The sequence below is a fragment of the Myotis davidii genome, unplaced genomic scaffold (genome assembly GCF_000327345.1).
Source record: "Myotis davidii unplaced genomic scaffold, ASM32734v1 scaffold201, whole genome shotgun sequence".
In the NCBI taxonomy this organism is placed as follows: domain Eukaryota; kingdom Metazoa; phylum Chordata; class Mammalia; order Chiroptera; family Vespertilionidae; genus Myotis; species Myotis davidii.
In genome coordinates this window covers 2729592-2741028 of record NW_006297819.1, presented here as the reverse complement: position 1 = coordinate 2741028, position 11437 = coordinate 2729592, and the positions used below count along the sequence as shown (strand labels likewise).

At 38.9% G+C, this 11437-nt stretch overlaps 1 protein-coding gene across 2 annotated transcripts in view; it reads right to left on the bottom strand.

The window, feature by feature from the left end:
* The window catches only part of LSAMP (limbic system-associated membrane protein), a 640116-nt gene that overhangs the window by 387585 nt on the left and 241094 nt on the right, over positions 1 to 11437 (bottom strand). The window lies entirely within an intron of this gene.

The following is an 11437-nucleotide window of genomic DNA, read 5'->3' as shown; positions in this document are numbered from 1 at the left end:
GTCACCAAATACAGTCATATCTCATATCCACAACTGTGATAAAGAATACCTTATTACATCATAGGGGAGATTTTTGTGCCCAACCTTTTCTTATCTTTCTGTTTTTCCTCTATATAGAGCTAAGTCTATCTCAAATACAATATTCAGTTAATCTAAATTATGTAGATTGGCTCCCTGCTATCTATCACATCACATGCAAACTCTACCAATATCCTTTCAGAATCACCCATTAATCTTGTCCATTCACCACTCTCTTCTCAAATCTTGTCTCTGAACTTGACCATGTGTGTTAGCCTTTGCTTCAACCCATTTCCCATCACCTGACCTTTTTCTTTTGTACCTCACCTTTCTGCATTGACTTATGCTACCTCTCTATTGCCCACCATCAAATATATCCTCTCCATTAATAAGGACATATCTAGAACAAAGAATGTTTGCTTATTAAGTAAATTTATCACTTGAACCATCTTTTAGCCTCGGTGGAAATCCATTCTCACAGTATATCAAACTTGTCCTAAGATATATGAGATGATCACTCATTAGGGTTTTTTTTTAATTTGTGTGGGGTTTTGTTTTGTTTTTGTTTGTTTGTTTTTCAGTCTCTCCAATTAGATTATGCTTTGCAAGTAAAAATACATACCATCTTATTTCTTTGACTCTCCCAAAGCATCTAGAGCAGTGCGAGAAGTCAGGAAGCACTCAAGAAATATTCATTAAATGAATGTGTGAGAGGTATATACCCAAGGAATAGGAATACAAAACACATCTGTAGCATTACGAGCATACTCAAACAGAATCACATGTGATTACATTTTAGAATATTTCTTTTTTTTTCTGACAAAAATAAAGACAGTTTCAAAGTGGGTATCCTATAGGTATAAGCAGATATCTTTGCAAAATGGCTCATGGAGAAGGCATTTTTGTGCTAAGAATCAGAGCCAAGCTTCTTAGTACTTTAACACAATGCAAAGACCATTGTGTTAATGGTTATAGTAAATCCAATGAAAACCCAAATTGAAGGATGTGAAAGCCTAACACCTCAAGGCAAACTTATTTTTTTCTGCTTATAAAATTGCACCCTTGTGCAATAACACAAAATCAAAAAAAGGCGGAAGGAGTTTTGAGGTCACCCAGTTTAACCCTTTAGTTAATGCTTAAATTATTGACATAATATCCCTCCCTAAAATAGTTTTCTACCTGATAGCGCATGGCATGTAGCTCAAAAGAACCCTGCAGTATTTCAATCATTTTCCTCACCAGTATAGCCAGAAGTGCAGAAATATAATAAATGGTATTTTCAGACATATTATTAAGTGCCCTATGTGTGAAAATAATTGCACTAGAAACCGTAGGAAATGGAGCAATTCACAGAAGGATGACAAATAATCTCTGTCCTCAAAAAAGGTAGGAAGACATAATAATAAGTGTGCAGAAAAAAATATGCAAGAGAAAAATGAAAGAGAAATGCTAAATATGGGATGAATATAGAAGCAACCAGTCTATGTTTACAACCGGAAGGCAATGCATCATTGACAAATACTTTAATACCTAAGAACAATGAGAACATTTCATGATCTCACCCACTCTCAGAGTAACTACTGCCATGATCTTACTTGTCAAATTAATGAAAGGATGGATCATGCAACCAACAAGCAATTAACCCATCAACCCAAGGCTCTTCCTTAGTATCAGAAATGATAAACATCAAAAATGTTATGCCCAATAGAGAATAAGATACATGTGGTTAGCAACATTTAATCTGTTCAGATTCAGGCTGCTATATCAAAATACCAGGGACTGGGTAATTTATAAACAGAATTTTGTTCTCACAGTTTAGGAGGTGGAAGGTCTTAGATCACGGTGCCACCATGGTCAGGTGAAGGCCCTCTTCTAGGTCTTTGCCATGTAGCCTCACATTGCAGAAGGAACAGGAGATCTGTCTGGGGGCTCCTTTATAAGCCACTGACTCCACCCATGAGGGTTCTGTCCTCATAACCTAATTACGACCAAAGGCCCCACCTAGTAATACCGAATATTTGTGAATTAGGATTTCAACATATGAATTTTGGAGGGGCACAAAAATTCAGACTATAGTAGGAACTCTTAGGTTTTACGCCGCCGCAAGGAAAAACCGTGAGTCCAAACAGAGACCAGATCAAACAGGCTTTATTGGGAGCACACGGACGGGTTCACCGGCTCAGAGAGGGGAGCCGGAGAAGCCGCGCCAAACCTGGGCAGGGGCAAGGTTTTATATTTTTCTGAGGCAATTGTTGCTGGCCGAAACTGGTGGCAGTCGGGGCTTTCCAGGATCAGGTGAAACCTGAGGTCTGTCGCGGGTTGGTCATTGTCCGGGAGCCGATTGTCCGGCAGGAATTTTCCACCTGGGTGGGGTGGTTTTCAGACGTCAGTGTGGACAGGTCAGCTTCTCACCGGCCCAAGAGAGGGAGGGGGTCCTTTCGCCCCCGGGGCAGGGTGCCAGCGAATACCAGACAGGAACCATATCTAATTTTTGTTTGTTTGTCTGAATTAGTTATAACTAGCAACATCTCTAATATCTGGCACATAGAGGGACTCAGTACACAGAATCTTGAACTATATTATGAGAGGTAAGTGGGTATGAAAGAAGGCAATAAAATTTTGCCTCCATAAATGACTTTTAGATGGGATAGGCATTAAGAAAGATGAGAAAGGGTGTTAAAAAGCTTCTAATATTTGAAGAATCATTTGAAGTTAGTATCAGGTTTCATAGCTTTATATTTATCCCCTAATATAGTTAACTTCACCCTTTTCTAAGCTTTGGACATTTTGTTGTGGTGAATGCTGCTTTCCAAAGTAAAGTCTTACTTGGAATCCGAGTTATACAAAACAGATAAAAGCGAAGTTGGCAAACACTGAAGCTGTTCTCAGAGGAAACATCTTGAGAACTCTTTTATGAAGGCTAGAAATCATCGGGCAGCAGTTCGAAAACCACTGCCCTGAAAGATTCAAGAAGTGCAGTGTTTGTGCAGTTGTGTTGCTTTGTATATAACACGGATGATAGGAAGGAACAGTAGTTCCCAAGGCTGGCATTTCGGAATTGCACTATGTCTCAGAGATTCAGGATAAGGAGTGCTTGGATCCTGCAAGAGAAGCTAGTGCAGATTCAAAGAAGAGACACTTCACTCTGATTGAAGTTAATAGGAATTCATGTCCTACTGAGGGTATGAACACTTTGCATAAGAAATCTTGCACCAGGGAGGCGTGAGATAGCCCCCTTGAGACTGAATAAATGTAAAACAGGTCCGGATGTTTTCACAGTGTAGCCAAACGGTTTTATGTGCATTTTTACAATGTGAAATGCCATGGTGTGAACAAGATCAGGAGTGAGTGTAAATAAAACATTAATTAAAAGGTAAAAAAACAAACAAGACAAAAGACAGTTCCCTCAGAATTATCCAGCAATGACAAGTGTAATATATCTTCTTGGAGGTTTCTATAAAAATTCATTTCAGAGGGAGAAAATAAAAGGGGTGACATTTTCATCTGACTTATCTCATGACCTAGATGAGATAACCCTCAAAATTATTGAAAGCAGTCACCCATTCATTCAGCAAGTATCTATTGAGCACCTACTATGTGAAAATTGTACTCTAAGTATTATAGGGAAGAGGAAGTTAAAGAAATGTTGTCTCTGACTTATGGGAATTTATAAATTACATGGAGAGGACAATGCTTACATAGCATGGCTTGCAGATATATGGCATATCCTGCTATATTTTATCAGAGATACTGGAGTGAAATTAGTGTAAGTCTTGAAAGTAGGAGAGTGGAGTTTAGATTTAAATGAGAAAACACAGAAAACAGGATGAATACATAATAATATCTGTTTTTCTGGGAAGTTATTCTGATAATCCTGTGCATATGTGTATGTGTGTGTGAGTGGGTATGCACACTTGCACATGTATGCAAAAAGAAACTACTTAAAGCAGACAGTTCCGTTAGAAGGCGATTACAAATGTAGGCATTATTACCTAAACCAGGGAAGTGGTAGAGCAGAAATGGCAGGGTGGATTAGGGGACGCATAGTATGAATGCTAAGAAGGAGCAGGTAATAGAAATTCTGCTCTCCTAAGGAAGGCTCTCAATGAAAAAGAAACAAATTCCTGTCACCTGGGAGCCCAAGAGGACCCAAACCCTTTTCTCACCTGACTGTCTATTTTAGTCTCCAATATAGATAATAAAATATATAAGCATAAGAATTAAACAAATAAAAGTTATTAAAGGGGCATTTTTGGACAAATTTATGAGTTCTTTCTTAATAATAGCCTTCTGCCTGAAGCTCCCTTAAGTACTCTCTGGCCTCACTGTCTTCCCCCCCGCCCCGCCCCCTCCTGTTCCTGAAATTGTCTGGATCCTTGGGATTCCATCAAATTGAGTTTTTATCATTTTACAATCCATGAAAAGATGTTGCATCCAGTGCCTTTCTAAGGGTCTCAGCTATCCAACTTAAAAAAAAAAAATGCCTCTTGACAGCACTGGCTTCCTCCCATTTCCTGAATAATGACCCCCATGATTGCATCGTAGTTTAAATTTCTCCAAGAATATAGTCAAGCGGGTTGAAAATAAGAGCTTACAGAGCAAGGCCCTTCCTGCTGCTCCTGCTGCTTCATGCTGCAACCTCAGTTCCCACAAACCACAAATCCCTTTGCTGACATCTCAGGAGGCAGTTTCATATACAGGCACTTCCTCGCATAATTCCGCAGTTCAGCAAACAGAGCACTGAGGTGCATAACTTCTGTCCTCAAACACCTCCTGTGGGAAAACCCTGTCTATGCTCGATATCAGAACATTGGCAGATAAATTTCAGTAGACAGAGAGGGGACAATTGATCAGAGAACATGCTTGATAGTCCCCAAAGACATTACTGTCAGAAAAATGTAATAAAATAGTATCTAACCAATGGCTGCTAGAATAAAATGCTTTTGAGCTCCCAGTCTCTTGGTGGGAATGTTTTAATAGCATGCTTGCACTGGGCCAAAGAAGTAGCATTTGTTCTAAGTACATGTCACATAATTATGATAGCATTAGAACAAACAGCTGGGGCTCAGATCTCAAGGTGTTTGTTCATTTCAGTCATTCATTTATTTTTTCATGACAAATATTTGTTAAGATTATAGCCATACGCTTAGTCCACAGGACATCAGCGAGAGAGAATATATATACAATGAACGTGTCAGGTACCATGATTTGCATTGGAGAAAAATCCCTGGATTAGATGGACATAGTTGCTGCCATGTCATGGAACTCAGAATGCACTTAGGGTGGGCAGCAGACTTTATGCAAATAACTGCTCAAATGAACACATGACTAAAAGTATGATAAGAGAAAGACAGGCAAAATACAGGATGCCATGAGAGTGTATTACCAGAATCTGGAGATATGAAGATTTAGATTTGTTGTCCCAGAATTCTGTCTTATCATATTTTCTCTTAAAAGTGAAAGCATTAGCCCTGACCAGTTTGGCTCAGTGGATAGAGCATCAGCCTGCAGACCGAAGGGTCCCAGGTTTGATTCTGGTCAAGGACATGTACCTTGGTTGCGGGTGCATCCCCAGTAGGGGGTGTGCAGGAGGCAGCTGATCGATGTTTCTAACTCTCTATCCCTCTCCCTTCCTCTCTGTAAAAAAATCAATAAAATATATTTTAAAAAGTGAAAGCATTAGAGATGATGCTAAACTAGTTATGTATCTGCCAGGGCTAAGGAAAAAACTGCACCATAGGGAATATTTCTAGGAGGGTGAAGAACTTTGAGGGTATAACATGAGACTGTGTTTGACTAATATAGAAAGGACATGGTCACAAAATTCCCCTAGGATGTAATAACTTACTTGACCTCATGGGTGAAGAGTGGAGGAGAAGGAGCAAACATGGATGTGACTGGATTTGATGAACAATCATTTTTTGGGCAAATTTTTTTGATTCTTGGAAAGTTATCATGTTTTCATTCCCGAATCATGCCTCTGGTCTATAAGTAGGTCAAAGCAAGAGCATAATAAAATGCATAGCTACAATGATTGCTATTACTAGAAGTCTCCTTGAAGATTTGAAGAGAAAATAATGTATCGATGTGGTGTTTTGTGGTTTGTTAAACAGCTATTACCCCAAAGGTGGCTGCACAATGAAGATGAGTGAAGTGATGCCATGGTTATGATTTCCAGAATACTGAGAGGTCTGCGCAAATAAAAGATAGACATAGGTGCTGCTGAAAACCAGCTGAGAACAGTCCAAGATAATTTTCAGAGTGTTTTGTACTTCAAATAATTATTTAAACCTTTAGTCTGCCATTTATATAGATGTTTCCTAGCCAGCCTACTTCATCCAATTATAATTTATCTGTAAAAGTTAGAACACTGTCTAATAAGTCAAGCACCCTTATTTGAATCACTATTTTTAACCTTCTTTGGTTCTTCCCCTCACTAGAGTTGTGGAGAACAGATTTCTAATCCAAAGTGAAAGATGCTATTCAATATATAGTTCATCAGTTGTCAGCCTCAAATACAACAGGACACTGTTGAAAAGGACACTGCTAATGAGTTTCCAACTGACAAATTGTTAAAAATATTTGATTTCATATCTACAGAGAAAGTTTATGTCTGCAATGACTTAGGAAATCCCAAATTCACCTCATTCTCTATTCATACCCATGGTTCACAGTATTAAAAACCCTTGCAAATATTGAATAATGACATCTGTATGACTGATACAAAGTAAAAACATTAACATACTTCTATATACTTGGCATTATGCTGTCCCCTTACTTTCACAAAGCATTTGCCAAAAAATTATTTTTATTACTCATCACAATTTCCTAAGGCTGATAGCCATTGTTCAAACACTAGACCATCAGTCTTCTTGCCCCAGTGACCCCAAACTCTGAGGTTCTGTCTATGGATCTACTTTCCTTAGGAATAAATTTGAAAATTTAGACTAAAATTGTCCTTTTGCTGTTCTGATTGAGTATTTTTTTCTTTTTTATATTCCAAATCACTGATTTTATTATTGGCATCATCTATTCTACTGTGAATTATTTTTCATTTCAGTTAGTGTATCTTTAATTTCTGACTGGGTTTTTTTCCTCTATGGTTTTGAGGTTGCAAAGTCCATTGATCATCCTTATAACCAGTGTTTTGAACGCTGCAACTAGTATATTGCTGTTCTCCACATTTTTTTGGTTCTTTTTTTTTCATTTGAAACATGTTTGTCTCCTCATTTTGGCAGCCTCCTGTGTTTGTGTTTATGTATTAGGTAGAGCTGTTATGTCTCCCAGGTTTGGCAGCATGGCCCAATGTAGTAGGTGTCCTTTAGGGTCCAGTGGCACAGCCTTCCTGATAACCCAAGCTGGACACTTTAGGTGGTCCCCTCTTATGGGCTGTGTACATCATTCTTTTGTAATTGAGCCTTGATTCCTCTTAGCACTTTAATGGGATGGACTTAACCCCCAGCTTGAAACAGCTTGGGTGGGCTTGAAATTTCGGAGGGGCTGGGCCTCAGGGAATCACCAGGGTAGGCAAACAGTGTGAGCCAGGTTGATATGGCTTCCCCATATGCCAGTTCTGTAGGGGGAGGGCCCAGAAAAGGAACAATGGCCTCTGCCAGGACTTCTGTCTGGGAAACAGCTGCCCCTCCAGCTCTCATGTTGATGTCAGACAGTTCAGTTCACCCCCGAATGTCTCTGGTGCCTTTCAAGCTGCTGCCCCAATGCTGGAGCTCAGACAGAATGAAGCTGAGTAAGTCATGTGTGGGCCACTTAAGAGGAACTGAGACTCCAGAAGCCCTCCATCTCCCACGCTGGCCTTTATAGCCAGAAGTTATGGGGGCTTCTCTTCCTGTCATTGCAACCCTAGGATGGAGGTCCTGGTGTGGTGCTGGAACCACTCACTCCTTGGGGGATCCTCTGCTACTGAGATTTTCCTCCCAATTTTTATCTGCCACACGTGGTTGTGGGACCAGCCCATTCCTCATCTCCATGCCTCCTAACGAGTCTTAATGTGGCTTCTCTTTTAATTCCCTAGTTGCAGGACTTCCATTCAGTCAGATTTCAGGCAGTCCTGAATGATTTTTTTTTTGTAGTTTATATATAATTTTGATATGGTTGTGGACAAAGAGAGTATAGCATTTATCTACACCACCATCTTGCCTGGAAGTCTTGAGCCATTTTTTTTGTATGTTATCTTTATGTTTGATTTTCTCTTTTTAAGATCTTGCTCTATATTAAAAGAACAAAATACTTTCCTAATATCAATATTATTAAAAACTATTTTAAAATGTGATAAATTTAGAGGAGTCCCAATAGTTTTGTTATACATTATTACCACTTATAGAAGCTGTGGTACCTTTCTCTCAACAAAGGAGGGTTTGCAAGCATTTATTGAGTCTTATTTCCATTATGCATGCTACCAGTAAGACTAATATGGAAATAAAGAGCCAGTGATTTTGTCATTATTTTATTTAATTATTCTGAATGGAACATTAACACTGTTTGGAGGTTTATTGACAAACAAATTTCAATAAAATACAGGGAGTGAATATTTCAGTGAGTCACTCGGGTTTTCCCTTTTTCTCACAGGCCCACTATTCATACACTGACCACCAAATGATGATTCAAATTTCCTAAAGGATTTGGTCCCTTGGAAGACAGGACTACTTGAGCTTTAAGCAGGTTCCTAACAAAGACTTAGCTACCTGATTGAAAGACACCTTTAGTATTACATTTTGTGTGCCTCTCCTGGGATCCTCCTATGTTGATTTCTTGCATGCGTGGGGCTTGCTCTGGTTGGTTGATTTTTCAGTTCTTCATAATTGCCTTCCTCCCTCCCAAAGATCTTTTTTTCTGGTTCCTTCCAACAAGAGACTTTGCTGGTTACTCGGACAGTTTTGTTTTACTTTTACCAGCCCTTAGTCTTTTTGAACCTCAGAATACATTTATTTTGAATTCCCTATGAGGTATTTTAAACTTTTCCAGGTTTCTTGTGGTTTATTTAACTTTGCAGTTTTCTTTTAAATTTTTTTTCAAATTCCCGTATTTTGGCACCATTCCATCTCCTGGGGTTTATTAGCTGGATGATAGATTTCTTCAACGTTTTCCTCTCCCTCCAGAATTTGTGTGTGTGTGTGTGTGTGTGTGTGTGTGTGGTGTGTGTGTGTGTGTGTGTGTGTGATGTGTAATATATTGACACATTCATCTCCTGCATCAGTTCTTGTTCAAGTCTAATGATTATCTCTAGGCATTTCCTTTTCATTTGAATTCTAAACACCTGTTGTAGAAGTAGTCATGTATCCTATCTGGGAATCTTATCATTTTCTTTTTCCCCCAATGTATGTATTCAACACTCCATATCTGGCTGACTCTTATCCCTTAGTATTACTACTTATCCTTCTTATAGATTCTCTGTGTCCCTCCATATTTTAAGGTCATGCTCATTACTTTGGAGAGAAAGTCAAAAGTGTATCCTTATGTCTACATTTTGTTATTTAAGTGAGTATTTTCACATATAGGAACTCTATCACACAGTGTTTCCTTTGTATTATGGGGTTTTTACTCTATTTCTGCTTTAGACCTCTCTTACATACCCTTATTATACATCCCAAAGGCAAAAGCATTATATTCAATTGGTTACCTTTCCTCCTCAACACCACCTAGTTTTAAAAACAGCTGTCTCAACCATTGTTTAACAGATGTTGAATATAGTGCAGTGCTTTGAAACATTCTAATTATCTTTTGTCATTGTTTAGCAGTAAATGAATGTTCGGGCGTTTTTATTCACTATAGTGGCATAAGTGCTTCCTAGGAGACAATGCCTTCCCTGCACTACACCCGGTGTTATTTCTTACTGCTAAAAATGGGAAAGTTGGGGTGAAGAGTGGGAAGAAGAAAAAGGAAGCTGAAAACTCTCTCTAGTTTCTTCTTTAAAGAAAAGTAATGATTTTCTTCTAGAAGGGAATCAAAGCTGTATGGAATGTCTGTCCCTTTAAAAATGTAAGCTGATTTTTTTTAATGCCAGGCACTTTTATCCTTGTAGCTTAAAGGCAGAGAATGAATAAAATGTAGAAAATGAAGGACATGTGACAGCATCAAAGGAGCAAAGCAAAGATGGAGAGTGTGTGGCTGGCTATGTCAGGCCAGGGTGGGCCTTTGTAGGTAGACCATTAAGGCAATCTGGCTGCCAGATGAAGTCTTTATGAAAGGGCAGAAAAGATGTATAAAGTCTTATTGATGTTTTAAAGGAACCTCTCCTTTATACTCACCCTTCCCTTTTCCCCCTCATCATCTTGTCCCACCAATGGCCTCCCTCTTGCAAGGCAAACCATAACCATCTATAGAAGTGGTTTATATTTCAAAGCGTTTGGATCTTGACTTGATCTCTATCTTGAGGGATACTAGAACATTTTCATTTCTGCTAGGAGAAAATGGTGAATTGCTGGGCAAATCAGTAGAAGCCTCTAAGACATTTTCAGAAGCAGTGGTTATTCAGAGTGAAATTAATCAAATCCTATTTATCTAATCAAGATAAGGATTATTTCTTGAGTAGACTTAATTATATCACATTGACACCATTAGGACACAGGACAAGTCCCCTCATTTTATAAAGAGGAAATTGAGCTTCAAGGACTCACAATTAGTCCAATGAAACTCCAGGACTGCAATCCATTTTCTCCACATTCTTGCTTCTTAAACCATCTCATCTCTCTCTTTACTATCAGAAGACCTCATTTACCATCTCTACTCCTGCTTTCTCTTTTTTGGTATTTGACTACATTCCATTGTCTGGAAAAACTATGTGACTAGCAGGATTTGCATCAGCTGAATATGTCTCTGAAGATATTAAAATCTGTGGCTTTGAACAAAGCTGGTTAGCATAGCAGAAAGGCCCCACTATTTATAAGAGTACTTTTGGTGGGGGCAGGAGAGAAGGGCAACTTTGCATGTCAGGTGTAAGTAATAGCAATCAGGTTCTATGGGATAATAAAAGGTACCACAGAGGGTGCATCATGCCCTTATCCTGACCTTTCTGGTTTCCATAGTTCTTATAAATGTCTTCAAACCTCCCACCTTCTAAATCTACATCAATTCCTTGGCCTACTTCACACTTTTTCCATATTGCACTTGGTATGTAGGTTGCATCACATTAGTTTAGCTGGATACTAGGGAAGTATAGTGCAAAGGTGGACTGGCTTAAGGGGAAACCAAAGACCTCCTGGATCCAAGCCCTAACTACCAATATCTACCCCTGTAGCTTTGAGCAAATTACAGATGGGAGACCCGGCTCAGAAAGTTGAAGTAAAATGTAGAGGTTATATTTCTGACTTTTAAAGTACTTTTCAGTATGAACTCTCTAAGAACCAGAAAGAAAAAAAAAAAGCATTTCCTTCCTTCTTTGCCTGGTCCCTACCTCCCCCCC